We start from the raw sequence: 18,781 nt of genomic DNA on the forward strand, positions 1-18,781 counted from the left end.
TGCATGTGTGTGTGGGGGGGTGGATCTCGTAAAGGCCTGGGCGGCATGGGGAGCATTGCCAGGAGTGGGGGGCTGTTGGGGGTGGGGAGAGGACACCATCAGTGATGCCCACTAAATGCCAACACTGCGTCTCGTTTCACCCGCATTTGATAAATAAAGACACTGAGGCAAAGCAGGGGAGAGCAGAGTCCCGTTCCTTACAGGCTGGGAAGAGCTGCAGCCCCAAATCACAGACGACCACATCCAAGGGCCAAGCTGGGGGCTGGGGGAGATCAGAAGTCTGGGGAGCCCAGCTGGCTCCCTGCTGTGCACGACCCACCCTGGGAGGATGTCTCCCCGTTGCCACGGCGGCCTTCTTCCCCGCTGGGCGCTGGCCAATCACCTCCAGATGAGATGTCCCATACCCCACACGCTGACAGCTCAGATCTCAGCAACTAAAGCAGGTCACGCAAGCCCGAGGGCACAGATTCCGGAAGAAGGGGGGGGGGGCTGGGACAGGCCTGGGAGACAGGAGGGAGGGGAACAAAGCCTGGCCTTAAATGCCAGCTGCCTGGAGTCGAGGAGCAGCGAGGGGGAAAATTTCAAACTGGCAAACGGACTTGGAATTCGATGTGGTTCCAGACCTCGGAGCCAGCTCCTAGGAGCAGGTGCCAAAGGAAACACCAAGTGCAGCCAAGGGGTGGATTCGCACCTGGCTCTGGGCAGACAGACCTGGGCTCACGTCTCAGCTCTGCTGCCGCGTTTAGCCAATGACCTTGGGCAGGGTGCTGGACCTCGGTACTCCATCTGCGCCATGGGCACGGCAGTGCAGGGCGCAAGGCGGAGGTGCAGGGGACAGCTCCGGTGGGGACGGGGTGGTGGCTTCTCCAACCACCTCTGCACTGCGGCCCCCGCTGAGCTCAGTGCCTTTTTCCCTATTTGCTGGGGGAATCCAGGCCTCTCTTACAACTCCCTCCTCCTCCTCCATGTGCTCAGCTACCGCCCAGCTGGTCTTCTGGAGGTCCAACTCCTCTCTTCAGAGCCAGGGCCTTGTGGCTGGCTTCTGCCCTGCGTCTCTGCCCAGACCCTGCCAGGCCCTGGCCCCGCCTGCAGCTGCCACCCGCACCCAGCCCCGCTGTGGTCAGGGCTCCGGCCTGACCAGGTGCTGGGGGACGGCACAGAGGAAAAGGCCAGACCCCGACAGGGCACACCGTGTGTCCGTCACCTTGGCGTCTGCAGGAGCCCCTGGTGAGGGCGCGTGGAAGCTGCAGCACAGCGGCCCCCAGCGGCCCCCAGCGAGGACGAGGACAGCCCGAGCTTTCAGGGAAGCGGAGAGGTGGCCCAGGAGCAGGTGAGCGGCTCCAGGCAGGAGGCAGGTCAGGCAGGGATGCCGGGCAGTGCCTGCCAACTACAGCCCCAAGTGCCCCCCCCCCCACTGCAGGGATGACAGCTGGCGAGGTGGCAGAGCCCCGCCCAGCTCCAGGGGCCCTGCTCCGCGGAGCGCGGCCCCAGCCAGGTGCGCTCTTGTACGAGCTGTAGCCACCAGTGCCCAGCCACCATCTGAGAGAGGCCACGTCCCGGCCAGGTCACAGGGGAAGGGAGAGGACCACGCCCCTCGCTCAGCTGCTGGGACCCCAGCCAGCAGGGCATGGGCAGGAGGACGCGCTCCCACCCGACGGAGCGGGCCAGAGGAAGCGACTGGTCCAGGTCGCAGAGCTGGGAGTGTGGAGCCCGGCTCCCCCAGCACTTCTGAGCTGGCAGGATCCTGGGGCTGGGGGGTTTCTCTGAATCTCTGTGGGTGACTTCGGGCTGAAGCTGCAGGGCCAGGTGCTGGGGACGCGGCCGACACAGCGCGGTCTCCGCGCACGGAGCTCAGCGCGTCTCTTTCTGTACTGCTGACTCCGTCACTTGTGTGCTGCGGGAAAGGCCGCTGGCGTCTAAACCCGGCTCCTCCCACGGTGCTCCACGGCCCAAGCAAAGGCCCCTGGGAGGAGCGGGGAGCCTCACGGCTCGGCCCAGCCCAGGACCCCGCCATGTGTGTGGTTCCCCAGGAAGGCAGGGAGGGCGGAGCCACAAGCCGAACCATGTGTGTGTGTGTGTGTGTGTGTGTGTGTGTGTGTTGGGGGCAGCTCCCTTCTTCACGGTGTAGGAGAACAGATTTCAAATGAGGAAAAATTTTCTTGCATGGTCAGCACCGTCCGAAATGGGGCCAGTGGCCATAAGGGCTAATGAATGATCCTCACAAGAGGCATTCAAGTTGAGGTCAGGGTAGGTGTCTGGCACAGCAGTTAAGACACAATTCAGCCGGTGCTGCGGCTCACTAGGCTAATCCTCCGTCTTGTGGCGCCGGCATACCGGGTTCTAAGTCCCGGTCGGGGCGCCGGATTCTGTCCCGGTTGCCCCTCTTCCAGGCCAGCTCTCTGCTGTGGCCCGGGAGTGCAGTGGAGGATGGCCCAGGTGCTTGGGCCCTGCACCCCATGGGAGACCAGGATAAGTACCTGGCTCCTGTCATCGGATCAGCGTGGTGCGCCGGCCGCAGCGCGCCCACCGCGGCGACCATTGGAGGGTGGACAAACGGCAAAGGAAGACCTTTCTCTCTGTCTCTCTCTCTCACTGTCCACTCTGCCTGTCAAAAAAAAAAAAAAAAAAAAAAAAAAAGACACAATTTGAGGGGCCGGCACTGTGGTGTAGCAGGTAAAGCTACTGCCAGCAGTGCCGGCATCCCACTGTTCTACTTCCGATCCAGCTCTCTGCTATGGCCTGGGAAAGCAACAGAAGATGGCCCAGGTGCTTGGGCCCCTGCACATGCGTGGGAGACCCGGAAGAGGCTCCTGGCTTCAGTGTGGCCTACATTTAGCCACTTTGGCCCTTTGGGGAGTGAACCAGTGGAAGGAAGACCTCTCTGTCTCTCCCTCTCTCTGTGTGTAACTATATCTTTCAAATAAAAAATAAATCTTTAAAAAAAAAGAATTTGGGCCAGCACCGCAGCTGACTTGGCTAATCCTCCGCCTGCAGCGCCAGTATCCCGGGTTCTAGTCCCGCTCGGGGTGCCAGGTTCTGTCCCAGTTGCTCCTCTTCAGGCCAGCTCTCTGCTGCGGCCCGGGAAGGCAGTGGAAGATGGCACATGTGCTTGGGCCCTGCACCGGCATGGGAGACCAGGAGGAAGCACCTGGCTCCTGGCTTCGGATCAGCGCAGCGCGCCAGCCGTAGCAGCCATTTGGGGGGTGAACCAAGGGAAAAGGAAGACCTTTCTCTCTCTCTCTCTCTCACTGTCTAACTCTGCCTGTCAAAAAAAAAAAAAAAAAAAAAAAAAAAGAATTTGAGATACCTACATCTCATGTTGGAGCGCCTGGGTTCAAGGCCCTGCTCTGCTCCTGATTCCAGCTTCCTGCTAAGGTGCATGCTGGGAGGCGGCAGCTGATGGCTCAAGTCTTGCCATCCATCGGGAGCCCCAGGTTGACCTCTGGACTTGTGCGTGACCCACAGGCCAACCTGTTGAAGGCATCTGGGGCGACGGCAGATCAGTGGCTAGATGATGCCTGTCTCTGCTTCTGTCTCTCTTTCAAACAATAACTGAAAAAAATTCTTAAAACCATATTTATTTACTTATTTATTTATTTGAAAGGCAGAGCGAGGGAGGGAGGGAGAGAGAGAGAGATCTTCCATCCACTGGTTCACTCCTCAAATGGCCATAACAACCAGGGCTGGGCCAGGCTGAAGCCAGGAGCCTGGAACGCCATCCGGGCTTGGGCCATCTTCTGCTGCTTTCCCAGGGAGCTGGATCAGAAGCGGAGCAGCCAGGACTTGAACTGGTGCTCCGATATGGAAGGCGGCGCTGCAACTGGCAACTTCACTGTGCCACAACGCCATCCCCCAAAGCAACCTTTATGCTGTGGTTGGACCACTACCACGAGGGACATCACAGATGGGACTTGGGTGGTGACCTGGCGCTGACCCTGGTGAACTTCGGGATTGCCTCTCCCGCCCTGAGGGTCTCTGGCTCTCTGGCCTCACGGTCCTTGGCCCTGCTGCCTGCCACCTGGCCTCCTCCCAGGTAGGCACGGGCCCAGCTCTGGGCTCCCGACGGGGGCGGTCGGAGCTGTGAAGTGAAAAGGAGCCCGCACGAGCTCTCTGGGCTCCATCAGGAGAAAGGTGCACGGTGAAGACGGGTCAGGGCAGGCAGCTCATGGAGCCCACGGAGCTTAAAAATAGTGACAGGAACAGGGGCGGGGAGCTCTTGGCGCCAGAGGCTAGAACAGCGAAGCCTGCAGACCGAGTCTGCACCCAGCGACGGGGAAGGCTGCCGAGCCCTCGCCCCCCTCTCCCCAGGCACGCCTGCCGCCCGGGCCCGCTGCGACAGTGAGGCTCCAATCTGTCAACGTCTCCGGAGCCTGCAGCCCAGAGCCTGTGCACAGGTAGCACCCGGCATGCAGTGCGGCCCTGCACGCAGGGAGGAAGAGGGGAGACAGAGGCAGAGCCCAGCCGCGCAGACCCGCCCGCCCTGGTCTCCCGGGCTCCAGCTCCTCTCGGAAGCCCCCATCAGGCAGGTGAGCAGCCTTGGGCCCAGGCAGCCTTCAAGCAGCTCCTCCCACTGCCACCGCCCAGCCTGGTGATCTTGGCGCTGTCCTTTCCTTGAGGTGGGCTTGTTCCCTCCTCCATACAACAGAGACCCTGCAGCTCCTACCGCAGAGGGCGCCACGCAGCGGGCTGCACAGAACTGGTCCCAGGGCCTGGAATCCAGCAGGACTGCTGCGGCAGCTAAAGGAATAATCCACACTCAAAAGAACTTAGAGCCGGGCCTAATAAGGGACATAGATCCTTCTGAAATAGGTCCGCCACGGCGGACAGCAACGCCAGCCCTGGTGTAAACCCAAGAGGAAAAGAAGGCCTGTCCTTGGAGACCTTTATGCAGACGCTCAAGGCCGCGTTCTCTGTGGCAGCTGCAGAGTGGAATCAGCGCAGATGTCACCGGCAGAGATGGGCACACACAGAGCAGTACAGCCTTACTCCGGCGCGCTCGGCAATGAGAAGCAACAGATTCGGAGCCAGGCTACAGCATGGTGAACCCTGAAAGCATTGCGTAAGGGCAAAAAAAAAAAAAAATCCTGTGTTGCATGATCCTGCTGACACGAAACAGCCAGGAGAGGTAGATCTACAGAGACAGAGAGTAGATGAGGGGTCGGTTAGGGCTGGGGGGGACGGAGAACGTGGAATGGCTGGGAATGTGCACTTGACTTCTTGGGGGGGGGTTGGGAAAAGCTCTGGAATTGGATTTCAGTGATGGTTTCGTAATCCTGTGAATAGATTAAGCTCCCTTTAAATGGGTGGACTGTATTGCAGTAAAGCTGCTTCTAGAAGTAAATAGAACTTTGGAGCCGGCGTTGTGGCATAGCGGGTAAAGCCACCGCCTGCAGAGCTGGCATCCCAGATGGGCGCCAGTTCTAGTCCCGGCTGCTCCACTTCAGATCCAGCTCTCTGCTATGGCCTGGGATAGCAGTAGAAGATGGCCCAAGTCCTTGGACCTCTGCACCCACATGGAAAGACCCAGAGGAAGTTCCTGGCTCCTGGCTCCGGATCGGTGCAGCGGATGGAATTACCGCCCCCCCCCCGCCGCCGCCTCTCCTTCTCTCTCTGTAAAATTAATAAATCTTTAAAAAAAAGAGTAAATAGATATTTATAAACTTTTGTAAATAAGATAATGTGTAACACCGATCCCAATTTAGAATGAGGCTCAGAGAGATTCAGCAACTTGCCCAAAGTCAGAGGCTGGTGGGCTGCAGGACTTGATTTCAGGTTTGTTCTGTTGAATTCCCAGTCCAGATCTCTTTCCTAGGCTTCCCCTAAGAGCGAACCCAGCCCTGACTCAGAGACCAGGTCTGCTCTAAAACATCCTAGGAAAGGCCTCCACGCCCCGTCCCAGAGCAGGGCCTCCCGCTGCCCAATCTCAAGCCTTCTGCGAGATCTCCAGGAGCACCTGAGGTCAAGACCAAGGTCACAGGAGACAGGCACCAATGAGGACCCTGCCCTGCCCTCTCTCTGGTCAAGGCCAGGGCCTTTCGTGGGGAAGCCTGGGGAATGGGGCGGGTGAAATGCAGGGGACCCCAGGCCATGAGCTCACGGCTAGTGTGCGTGTGTGTGTGTGTGGGGGGTGACCTCGGCCAAGCAACCTCATTTGCCAGCAAGAGGCTGAGGACAGCTCAGGGACAGACACTTCCAAGGCCCCGAGTAACAGCCTCCCCTATGCAGACCTGCACTACCCCAGATGGCCAGGTGGGGCCGCTGTGGGGCCGCGGGCATCAGCTGCTGGCCTGGGCATCCACAGCCTGGCCGTCCATGTGGTGCTCGGCAGAGGACGCTGGGGCCAGCAGGGAGGCCTAAGGCCCGATCACAAACCCAATGCTGTCAGCTGGGCAGGGTGGCTTCACCTCCCGCCCTGGGAAGGGACAAACAGGAACTCAGCTGCCGGAAAAGGTTCCGGATGTGACAGGGACTCAGGGCTCTGCTCCTGGGCAGCCCCACCCACCCCCACCTGCCTCCCTGAACTGGGAGGGGAGGGGTAGGAGCTCCCTCTAGTGACATCATACCAAGGCATCGCTCCTGTCTGCATCCCCAGCTCCTGGAACCCAGGGCCCCGCCTGTGCGCTGCGGACCACGTCCAGGAGCAGGCCTGCTCCCCGGCAGGGATGCTGGGGCCACCATCCCTCTTCCTTGCCAAGCGAGGAAGAGCAAAATTCAGCAGATCCTGCCCAGTGTCCAACTGGCCTCTCTGGGACAGCAGCCCACGGGGGTTGGTGCCATTTGTAGGCAGCCCCACATGCCAGGGCCTCGGCCAGGAAGCCTGCACGTGCCCAGAGCGGAGACAGGAAGAGGCCATCCGTGCACCCGCCAGCCTGCTGGTTCCTCCACACCCTCATCCAGCTCGTCCGACTCTTAGGACGTCCTGGGACGGGTGACAGGTGGTCTTCTGGACTCCAGCAAATGAGGACAGCTGAGGCCACAGATGGGGAGAAACCATTTGCCTGGGGCCATGGGCGGCAACACCCTAAGGGGTTCACTGGGTTCTAGATCCTGCTAATCCAATCCAGCCCGAGCCCGCCTCGTCCCCTCGCAGTTCTGCTGCCGCGGATCTACAAAGCGGCCCTTTCGGTTTGAAGAAACACGCCGCCAGCAGTCTACAGCTAGATCCCCAGCGCACCATATGCCAGGTGCTCACTCTTCTTAGCGCTGCATGTAAATATGAACACATCCAGTCCTGGCATCCATGAGGCGTACGAGCTATTTATAAAGCACAGAACCGTCCCAGCCCCATTCTGCAGGTGAGAACACTGAGGCTCGCAGGCGGCTCAGCCTCAGCACCTGAGGAGCAAGGCTGAACAGAGTCCAATCCCACACGAGGAGGGCTGGGGCCCCAGGGTGGGAGCCACGAGGTGCCTGCTCCGGACACAGCACGGATGCGGGAGCCCACCTAGGTCCGGGAGCTGGGCCAGGAGCCATGTGCTGGGGGAGGGGCTCCGGGGACCGGCTGCAATCTGTCCCCGAACAGCCGGCTGCCCCAGAGTCTGGCTGAGCGGTGGAGAGCAGGCTGGAGGCAGGCGTGGGGCTGGCAGCCGTGGCCAGCCCGCTGTGAGCTGCAGCTTAGGGGCACTGCAGTACCAGCCCTGGCCACAGGGCTGGCTGAGCAGGGGCCAGCCCCGGGCCCCTCCCTCTCCCATCACCCTCTGTCCCTCCCTCAATCGCTTGACCAAGATCCCCCCAAGCCCACTATGGAATAACACTGAGAGCTTGGGCGTTAACTCCAGCTACCTGGTCTCTGGTGACTGCCAGTTTGATGGTCACTTTGAGGGCTGTGGGACCAGGACAGCACTGACCTCCAGGGATGTCACTAATGCCACTAGGGGCCCACAGCAGGCAGAGAAGCTGCAGGTCCCCAGGACAGCAAGCGAGCCCGGCACATCCCCTCCTCGGTCGCCCCTGCCCACCCTGAGCTGATTCACCCGGAGTGGGTGTTCCCTGGGCAGGACGTCCTTCCTTGTATCCCACACGAGTGCTGCTTGCTGCAGTACGGCCCCACAACCTCGTGGCAGCAGAAACGCCTCGGCTTTCAAACGTGCCCTTTGTTAAAGTGCTAAGAAGCGGTTCCGCAGGCAAGGCGGCAGTCACAAAAGCCGTGAACGCAGCCAGCATCTGCCGCGGGCTCAGGAATTGGATTTCCACTGGGGAGAGCCCCACGGGGCGGGGGGTGTTCACTCTCTCCTCCCAATCCCTCCCCAGTCTCAAGAGGCGGAGAAAAAGGGAGCAGGAGGAGAGAAGAAAATCGGAAAGAGAGCAAGACAAAGGCAGGGGACGGAGTCGGCGCAGCTGCTCTTGACCTGCCAAGGACTGTGCACGCCTCTCGCCCGGCTCGGGGGCCGGGGAAGGAGGCCAGCCTTGCTCGCGGCTTCTGCCGTCTCCGCCGAGACCTGTTCAATGGACCATCTGCTCCCAGGCCTCTCTGCAGGAGCTTCAAACATCCCGCTTCTCCAGGGAGCTGGGAGCCGGGAGGCGGCAGCTCCAGACAATACGGGCTGTCTCAGGGATCAGGGCATGGGGGGGGTGGGCAGAGGTACAAAGGGTGAGTTGGTGCAGAGAATCCGAAGGCACCAAGTGCCCACGTTCTGCGAGCTCCCTCTCCCTCTCCCGCCCAGGTGGGACTTGGAGCCCAGAGTGCCGGGCTGGCTACTGTCCTGGAGGACACGGCAAGCGGTCACCCCTCAGTGCAGAGCGGGGGCCAGGGAAGCACAGCACGCCCTTGGAAGTGGGGTCTCTGTGGTGCAGCCTTCTGCCCCAACCCCACCCCCCGCCCCAGCCCAGCCCAGCCTCATTCTGGCTGTCCGACTGCCGTGTGGCACGTCTGGCCCACGAGAAGCAGTGTGGCTTCCCCAGGACGACTGGCAGAGCTGCAGCCTGGAAGCTCGGGTCTCTGAGTTGAGCCCCTTCATCTCGGGTCTCAGTGTTCCAATCTGCCAAATGGGACGCTGGACCCAGAGCCCTGTACCTAGATCATTCGGTTCCTTCCCATCAGGATTCAAGTCCCTCTGCTGCCGTCACGGCCGTTTACCTCGTGCTCTGTAACGATGGAAAATAACTGTGCGGTGCTTGCCAGGAGGGTGGAAAGAGCGCGGGACCGAGGGTCTGAAGGAGCCGCCCGTGTGCTGCGCTGTGCTGCGCTGGGCAAGACGCTGCCCCTCTCTGCGTTTCTGGTTTTTCCTGATCAAAACCAGAGCCCTGGATGAGAGCACCCCTAGGGCCTCTTCCTGTGCTGGATCCCGCAGCGCCACCCCTAACTCAGCCCCAGGCACAGCCTCTCCTGCAAGGCCCCCGCCCACGGCCGGCCCTGTGGCAAGGCCCATGCACAGAAGCTGTGGGGTACAGCCGGGGCAGCGTGAGGAGGACACAGGAAGTTGCAGCACCTTCTTGCAAGCCTGTGCGTGGTGCCTGGTGACAATCTCAGGGCTGGGGGCTCAGCCCTCGCCCTCGGTCTCACCAGAGCCCTGCTCTGGGACAGCACTGGGCCTCAAAGCCCACTCCCGCGGTCCCGACACCAACCCGTCCCCCTCCAGGAGTCTCAGTGGGACATCCTGAGAATACCAAGGGGTAGGAAGTTTCACCTGCTTCCATAGGAGAGACAGCCAAGCTCAGCAAGGTTTGGTCATTTGCGTAAATTCACACAGCAATCAGGGAGCAAGAACCTGGAGATGGCCGCCTGCCGAGCCTTCGCTCTTAACCGCTGTCACTATTTCTTTAAGATTTATTCATTTTTACTTGAAAGGCAGAGTGAAAGAGAGGAGAGAGATCTTCCACTGGCTGGTTCCCTCCCCAAACGGCTGCAACAGCCAAGTTGGGCCAGGCCAAAGGCAGCTGCCAGAAACTCCATCCGGGTCTCCCACACCCGTGGCAGGGGCCCAAGCACTTGAGCCATCACCTGCTGCTTTCCCAGGCGCATTAGCAGGGAGCTGGATCACAAGTGGAGCAGCCGGGACACCACTAAGGGACGCAGGTGTAGCCAGCGGCAGCTTCACCAGTGCTGGCCCTCCACTGTCCTGCCTACCCCCACCAAGCCGAGTCAGGTCTGGGAGGGGGTGTGAGGGTGAGCACAAGGCCGGAAGCACTCCAGGGAGCCCCTCTCCACCAGGCCTGGGCGTAGGCAGAGTCAACAGGGCCTGGAAGACTTGGAGTCACGTAACGGTGTTCACATCACACAGGAGAAAGTTTGGCCCAGGTGCAACTCACCTCAGGTCACGTGGTGAGCGTGGGTAGGCCCAGCTGGCCTGGCTTGCTGCGAGTCCCATCCCCCACCCCCACTCTGGTCACTCACTCCGGGGACATCCGGTCTCTCTCTCTCTCTCTCTCTCTCTCTCTCTCTCACACACACACACACACACACACACACACCCGGTCTGCTCCTCAGGCGGCTCATTCCTGGGAGGCCCAGACAGTGGAGTAAGAGGCCGATTCTGTCACCATTACGGGTGGACAGAGGGTGCGAGCGAGTCGGCGTGAGGTGACCAGAAAGCTCTGCGTCTCCTTCTCACGCAGGCCTCCCTGCAGAACCACAGTGCAGGCCCGAGACCGACCGACTGACCGACCGACAGACAGACAGAGCGGCAGTGCTGCCGCTCCAGTCGCCCAGGGGACTTGGAGACCTGTAGCAGGGAAGATGGCACTGCAAGTCCCCACTTCGTCCCTGCTGCCCCCGGCCCCCGCACAGCTGCTGGCTCCCTGCAAGCTACAGGGCTCTTCCTGTCCCCATGAACCACGCCACCACGGCCACACAGGCTGAGGACTGGCACTCGCGTGTTCCCTGCTGAACCCCACAGCCCTGAGTGAGGTGCCCCATCATGTCACTCCAACAACTGAGTCACGGAAGCTCAAACCTCAAGGTCACGGAGGATGCTCTCCAAGGATGCACGGGGCTGTAGAAAGGACCCCACTTACACCCAGCACTTTGTCTCAAGGTGCCTCGGCCCTGGGGACAGACGAGAGGCGGGCTGGGAGTGCAGCCACCTGCTCGCACCAACCCCTTGCACCTGCCACAGAATGGCAGAACCAGAAGGGCCCGGGGAAGTTACCAAGCTCAACTCTCTCATCGCGCAAGTGAGGAAAGCAGGACAGGGGCCGGCCCAAAGTCACACAAGGTCACCCGACCTGGAGGCAGAACCTGGCAGCTCTCCTGTCTTAAACCAGGACTCTGCTCACAGCACCCCACGGCTCGGGGAGACGGGCTGGGAGCCCACCGCAAGGAGGAGCTGGGTTAGACTCCCAGGGCGAGGGGTGCTGGGTGGCCCAGTGGGTGGCACGGGCTCTGCCCAACAGAGGATGTCTCCGAGGTGAGGGCGACAGCATGACCTTGAGAGATCCCTAAAAGCCTCCTTTAACCTGCCCTCCCCTCACCTGGGTGAGAACCTTCTGTGAGGGCAGGGGAGCTCTGCCCAGAGCAGAGGTGCGCAGGGCCGGCTCGGCGGTCATTCTCCACCACCGGATGGCGTGACTGGGGCACGATGATGGACGAGCAGGGAGAGGGCTCACAGCCCCGCCACCTCCTCCTCCACGGAGAGGAGGGAGCCACGGACGCCCCAGCAGCAAGGTCACCCTGCCCAGCTGCACCCCACACCCCCACCTTCTCTGAGCCTCACCCGCAAGCTGGGGTCAACAGAGGCTGGGACTGGAGAGATCTCAGACACTTTTAGACCCAAACCCCCATTGCACAGATGAAGCTACTGAGGCCACCAGGCTACGGGAGTCACCAAGGTCACAGGACAGGTCGGAATGGGAGCTCTCAGGACTCACACACACCGACACCTGCTCGCTGCCAGGAAGTGAGCACACAGCTCCCTGCGGCCAATTCCCAGTGCAGAGGCTGGGCCAAGCGGTGCATGCCGCCCCCACCTCGTCCCCATGGCACCACGTCTCCATCATCTTGGGGTTCAGAGAGGTGCAGCAGCTTGTCCAAGGTCACACAGCAAGCCGAGTAGGGCACTGAGTCCCACTGAGCTGCAGCAGCTTCCCCAACCCTCTCTGGGTCTCTCCAAGCCCCGCCGATTGCCAGGATCCTCTGGACCCTGCTTGGTCCAAGGCAAGGCCTGGAGCAGGAAAAAGTTGCCACGAGAGGAAGGGTCGAAGGCGCGGTGGCACATCCCAGCACAGGACGGCTGAGGTGGGAGGGGGGCACTGGAGGGCAGCCAGCCCCGCGCCCCCGCAGTGCTCCCTGAGCGACCTGCTCTGTGCCAAGGGGTCCCGCAACCGCTCCTCGCTGCGGTGGGGGTGGGGGTCCCACGCGCCCGCACTCACTCCTCCCGGCGTACCCCTGTAACCCGCGGTCCTGCGAGCCCCCCTCCCACGGCTCCGCAGCGGGGAGCGCCTCAGCTTGCCCGATTCGCTGCCGGGTCCGCGCGCGGGCCACCGCGCCCTCGCCCTGTGCCCATCCCGGGCCCCCGCGAGGAGAAGCGGGTCGAGGGCGCGGGGTTCCCGGGACCATCCAGGTCGCCTCCCCGGGGACTAACCCGGTAATCCGACGCAGGTGAATCCGCGGAGCTCCGTCCCGCACTTAGTTCATCTGGCGCGGAGCGCCAAGCCCAGAAAGTCGGAGCGTCCCAGCCCACGGCCCCGCACCCGCCCGCGCCCCGCAGGCCCTCGAGTGCCGCCGGTGGTCGCCGCACGCCTTTGTTCGGGACTCCCTCTTACCCGGGGACTTGCGGGCGCCGCGCGGCGACGGCGGCCGGGGTCCGAAGGCGAGGTCCCAGGTTCCCGCTGCCGGCCGGCCGGCCGCTGCGGCTCTGCTCCCGCCCGCCGGCTCTGCGGTAAGAGCAGCCCGATCCGCTGCCCCCGCTCGCGAATTGACATGCTCCTCACATCCGCCTGCACACGGCGTGGACCGGCCCCTCCGAGGGCGATCCCCGCAGACCGCGGCGCAGGGACCCCGCCCCGGGCGATCCCCGCGCGGGCCGCCGCCTCCGCGCCCACGCCCCCTCCTGCGCCCGGGACGCCGCGGGAGGGGACGGAGGTGGGCGCCAGGGGGTGAACCTGGCGCGGCCCCACGGAAGTTTGGGGCAGGCGGGGTCGGCCTGGCGCCCCTGGAGCTCGCGGGGCTCGCTCGGCTGCGCGGAGGCGTCGCCGCCCACCCGGCCCTCCTGCGACACTCCCTGCGGGGGCCCGCCGCCCCCGAGCCGCGGGCGCCTCTCGGTGCGGGGATTGGCTGGGGGGAGGGGAGGGGGCGGGAAACGATTCGCTTCGGGGGTGGGGGGGTGGGGATCGGGATGAAGGTTTTGCGGAGTCGAGGGAGAAAAGGAAGGGGCGGGAGAAGCGGGGACAGGAACAAAAGACACTCGCAGAGGGGCTGAGGAGGTCGGACGCCGCGCAGGGGCAGCGTCGGGGCGCGCTGGGGGCGGGGCTGGGCCCAGAGCCCTCGCCGGCCACGTGGGGAGGGGGCCGAAGGGCAGTGGCGACAGGAGGCAGTGTCCCCTGCGCAGGACCGGAGAGCATCCGAGAGCGCTTCGCCAGGGACCCGCACCCTCCTCTCGGAGAGGGCACAATGTCCACACACTCTGGCGTGGGAGGGCAGGAGCGCTGGGAGCCGGGGTCGCCTCCTGCGCCTCAGTGCCCAAGGCAAGGGTGTGGCCACGTGCCGGTCCCGATAGCCAGGACGCCTGCTGGCCAGGCTGGCGCGTCCCGCACCACCCACCGCTGCCCTCGGCCTCCCTCTCCTCCTCCCTTAGGGTTGATGTCTGTTTTGCATACTCAGGACCAAGTTTGGGGGCTGACCCAGGAAAGTGCCATTCTGTGCCCACCCCATATCCTGTGCGCGCATGCTGGGGGACCCGGGACCTCCCCCGGGCTCCTCCTCCTTCCCAGACTCCCAGGAAGCCAGGCAATGCCCAAGACCCGCCGCGGACCTGGCTTCTCCCCCCTCCCGCGTCCCAGCCCCACGACAGCAGCGGGAAGCTGGCACTGCAGTGCTGCAACGCGGGCTGCTCGGCGCCGCCGGGCTGGAGGCTCTCGCTGGAGGGCAGCTCGCCCCACCTGCTCTGCAGAAGAGCCGATTCGGGATCCCCAGGCTGCGGCCCTGTGCTGGCGTCCCTGGCTGGGCTGTGCACAGGGGCGGGAGGGTGTGTGGCTGGGCAGGACTAACGCTGGAGCCGCAGGTCAGCTCTGCTGACCCCTGGCCGTTCTCCAGGTGGGACGTGAGCGAGGGCTCAAGGTCAGATGCTCAGCAGGAGAGCTCCAGGGATCCCCCTCACACCCCGAGCCCCAACTCCAGCCTGCTGGTTTCCCAGGCCCAGGACAGACCTGTCACCTCGGGGTGGGCGGCTTGCTTCTCTTCTGCGTTCCCTCAAAGACTCCGGAAAATTCAGCAGGCCGGGGGCAGCTTCCACGTTTGGGCTAAAGGCTCAGGACATCTTCCTGCCCCTCCGAGAAAACGATGGCTCACGGACTGGAGTGTAGAGCTGCTTGGATGCAGGGGAATGGACCAGAGGACTTCTGCGGTTCCTACTGATACAATGTTTCAAAAGATGCCCAAAATGGGGCCCGGTGACATTCAAGGGAGTCAGCTAGGGCTGGCTGTGTCAGGCGGTACACTCTGCCCCCTGGGGAACAGAGGGACCAGTGACATCTGCACTGGTGGGGGCTGGGCCGAGGGTGGGAGGGTGGGAGCGTGGTGGTTTCTGGGGAAAAGGCAGCGGCATTTGGCTCAGGGACCTCCTGACCCCAGAAGACCCCTCCCCTGACACCGATCCCTGTGCTCAGTCCCAGGGGACAGCAGGCAAGGGAGGGGTAACTCTGCTCCACTGAAGCAAAGGGAGCCCCCAAAGGGTGGGCCCCCAAAGGGCACGGAGTGAGGGTGAGGAGCTGGCCTTGTGACTGGATGCTGAGTTCCACCCCCCGCACTGCACCTGTGCTCGGGCCTGGACGCATACCCATAGCTGTGCACCGTACAGCCCAGTGGCCGTCCCGCCCCAGGTCCCCTCCACACAGCCCTGACCCAGCCTCCAGCTTCCCCAGCACTGCCATTCCCTCACCCTTGGGACTCCAGCTGCACCCCTTGCCTTGTAAGCACTAAAAGAGCTGCGCTATTTCCTGCCACAGGGCCTTTGAACACGCTGTCCTCTCAGTGGAGTGCGCCACCCTATGCACCACGCCACCTCCCCTGCACCCCCAGTCTCAGTTCCCCCTCCCCCGCCTGTGTATCCTGCACCTGTCACCTTTGACCCTTCTGGTGCTTGTCCTTCCTGCACCACCACACCCCGCCCTTTCTCCAGCTCCCTGGCAGTGAGGACCCACGCTCAGCTCACCTGTGGCCTCGACACATATCCCAGGGGTGCTGCCACGTGTGCGGTGTGGCCTTGGGCCTCCTCGAAGCCTCAGCCTTGTGGCCTGCAACGTGGGGGTCTTCCTTATAAAATGGGGTTCCTGCGAGGATTAGGGGCTGCTGCACACAGAGCCCAGCACAGCGCCAGCCCCGGCACATCAGCCAGGAAAGAAACAGGGCGGAAAAAAGGCTCCCAGCCTTCTCCCAGGACATCGCCTTCCCTCCTTGGCTGGACCCCCGCCCTGTCCCGCCCCACCCCGCCCCGCCCCGCCTCGCAGGATCCTGACTCCTGCCCTGGCCCGCTGGGTAAGGAGGAACCTGCTGCAGCCAGCGCCTTCCTCACTCCGGCTCCGCCCCTCCAGGTCCACGGCCCACACCCAGGATTCCCTGCACTGACCCGGGGCTGGCCTCAGCCGTCACCAAGGCTTGGAGCCGCCGGGACAGGCACCGGCAGAATCAAGGGTGGACGGAGGAGGTGGCGGGGGGCGGGAGAGCTGTTGCTTCCTTCACCATTTCTGCCAGCATCCCCCCAAAAGTCGCCTCCACATCCACACACAGGCCCTGCCCTCGCTGCCAGTGAGGTGGCAAACTCAAGCTGCCCCAACACCACCCGGGAATTCTGGGGCCACCGTGAACTCTGGGTGTTAAGCCGGCCTTGCAGGGGCCCGCTCCCGGGGTCAGGTCTCCAGGGCTCCCGGCTGGACGGGTCACGTGACCACTCAGCAGGCTCCCGGGCTGCCTTCCTGTTGCTGCTGTTTGGGAGGCTGTCCCTTCCTCAAACCCTATTCCCTGAGCACCCCCCCACCCCACCCCACAGGTGGTACCCTGCAGACTGCTTGGTGGGAAGACAGCCCAGCTGGAATCCCGCCCCCAGCCGCAGCAGAGTAGGGGGGAGGGAGCACGAGGGGCAGGGAGAGGCGAGGGCACTGGCAGAGCTGTCACTCATCACCTTGACCGAGCCCCCTCCCCACGTCAGCTCTGTCAGACACAATGATGGCTCTCGGGTCTCCCCTTCCAGAAATGCAACAACTGAACTTGCAGTCACCAACATGGCCTCCACTGCTGCCAGGGGAGCCCCTCCCCTGGGGGCGCAAGCCCGACTGCCGGCTGTGAATCCGGCCTCTGCCACTTCGAGGCTGTGTGACTTCAGGCAACGTCCTGAACCTCTCTGTGCCTCACCCATCAAACAGAAACAAACGGAGCATCATGCAGCTGCTACGATGGTGGTGCCCACTGCATGGGTTAATACATGTAAAACACTCAGAGCAATGTCCAGGATGGACCAGGGCTCGGCAAGTGCTGGCTGCTGTTTCTGCATTCTCTCCGCTTTCCCAAGGAGGACATAGCTGCCGTTTGTCTCGTGCCTACCACAGGCCGGGCAGCTTATCTAGGTCACAGGGAGCAAGGACTCCAGTGAGGGCTGCATGCGCAGGTGCACCTCGCACCAGACGTCGGCCACCAGCCTCTTCTGCAGCCACTGGTTGTGCAGGCGCCAGAGGGTGCACCCGGGGAAGAACTTGAACCAGGCCCACAGCTGGGCTCCAGGCCTGCAGGGAGGGTTTTGCAGCCATTGGAAGAGGGCTCCCGAGGGAGATTTGGTCAGGAGGAAGAATCCAGCTGACAAGACCAGCCAGGCTCCACGGGAAGGCTTGAGGGCGAAAGGGAGAGACCCTGTGGGCTGGCACACGACCGTGTCTGGACCAGCAACCCTGGAAGGAACACGGGCTCCATGTAAACTGAGGCAGCTGCCTGGAGAGCTGGCTCCTGACATCGGCCGCTTCATCACCCAGGAGCCCTGCGTGAGCCCCTGCCCCTCAGCGCCCATGACCCTCGGGGGGACTGTGGGGAAGTTGGTGGGAGGTGTGGGGCCCCGCCTCCCAGGCCACACCAGCAGCCTGGCAGGCCTGGTGCTGGGGAAGCCTGAGAATCAGCCCAGGACAGGTGAAGGTACCCAAGTCAGCCTGAGCCGTTCCCGGAACACACCCTGGTGGGGGGGTCGGGGGCATGAGGAGCTGAGAGAGCCTAGAATATTCCTGCCAGAGCAGGAGGGGCTCGGAGCTAAGGAGATGCATGGAGAGAGGAAGATGCTGCTGCTGCCGCCAGGAGACACCGTAACACCTGCTTGAATAGCCCCAGTCACTATTCTACGTGCTCAACATGGATTTATTAACTAAATGCTTACAACAACCCTGGGGGAGGCGGTTACTCTTGTTTCCACTTTACAGACGGAAAAACTGAGTCAGAGAGCGGCAGAATAACTAGCGCAGGGTCACACAGCTGGAAGTGGAAGAAGCAGGGTTGAACCATGATCATCTGCTGCTGAGGCCACAGGCCAAGCCGCCCGGCCTTGTGCCCTGCCCACCAACAGCAAGTGCACTCGCTCCCGGACTATAAGCTGCACAGGGCTATGGGTGCTCAGACCCTACTTAACCTCTTAATTACTATATGGAATCAGTGCTGCCCCCATTTTACAGCTGAGAAGACTGAGGCAAATCACTTGCTCAAGTCCACAGAGCCAGGATCCAAGTCCAGGTCTGTGGGGCTCTGGAACCCTGCAGCCGGGACCTCCTGGCCGTGCTGCCATAGCCCTGCCCCAGCCCCGCTCCAGCCTGCCCCGAACAGATCAGACCATCTCCACCTCCCCCGAAGGGCTGCTCCTGGACTTGGGAAGCCATCTCGAGTTCTTCGTGGGACCTGAGCTGGCGACACAGGCCACCTAAGAGCAGGTCCCTGGACAGGGAAAGGCACCTGGGGCTGGATCTTCCCCGGATCTTTCCAGAGAATTCAAGATGCCAAGGCAATGGCCGGCGCCGCGGCTCACTAGGCTAATCCTACGCCTTGCAGAGCCAGCACACCGGGTTCTAGTCCCGGTCGGGGCGCCGGATTCTGTCCCGGTTGCCCCTCTTCCAGGCCAGCTCTCTGCTGTGGCCAGGGAGTGCAGTGGAGGATGGCCCAAATGCTTGGGCCCTGCACCCCATGGGAGACCAGGAGAAGCACCTGGCTCCTGCCATCGGATCAGCAAGCCGGCCGTGGCGGCCATTGGAGGGTGAACCAACGGCAAAGGAAGCCTTTCTCTCTCTCTCTCTCTCTCACTGTCCACTCTGCCTGTTAAAAAAAAAAAAATGCCAAGGCAATCAATTCCTACAGCTGTGGGAGTGCAAACTGCAGAACGAGGACTCGGTCTACCTGGGTGAGCCTCCCACCTGTGAGTGGGGGGTTGTCACCTACGGGGACCCGGTGCTTGCATAGATGACGCCTCTGTCACCACCTGCTGGGCGGGCACCTGCACGCGCCTTCTTGTGGTGGGGAAAGAAGGCAGCAGTGTGCATTTCACAAGTCGGTGCCATGTGCCGGAGGCCACTGAGGGCTCTGGCACACGAGACTCTGGAATCTGGTGCACGAGGTGGGCAGCTGAGTGATGGTGTCTATCACAGCCCAACCGTTCAACTGGAACTACCC

General features: G+C 62.7%; 1 protein-coding gene across 4 annotated transcripts in view; it reads right to left on the bottom strand.

Annotated features, from left to right (window-relative positions):
* The window catches only part of SYT2 (synaptotagmin 2), a 96,541-nt gene that overhangs the window by 29,788 nt on the left and 47,972 nt on the right, over positions 1 to 18,781 (bottom strand). Inside the window, exons 1-2 of one of the 4 annotated variants that reach the window (XM_051820483.2) lie at positions 15,306 to 15,437; positions 14,302 to 14,502 (exon numbers count right to left, since the gene is read on the bottom strand). The exons of 2 other annotated variants lie outside the window; for them this stretch is intronic. The gene's annotated coding sequence lies outside the window, so the exon portion shown is untranslated. Of the gene's footprint in view, positions 1 to 12,699; positions 13,123 to 14,301; positions 14,503 to 15,305; positions 15,438 to 18,781 lie in introns of those variants that run through there. One more of the 4 variants, XM_051820482.2, reaches the window with a different exon arrangement.

Source organism: Oryctolagus cuniculus, chromosome 13, assembly GCF_964237555.1.
Source record: "Oryctolagus cuniculus chromosome 13, mOryCun1.1, whole genome shotgun sequence".
Classification (NCBI taxonomy): Eukaryota; Metazoa; Chordata; class Mammalia; order Lagomorpha; family Leporidae; genus Oryctolagus; species Oryctolagus cuniculus.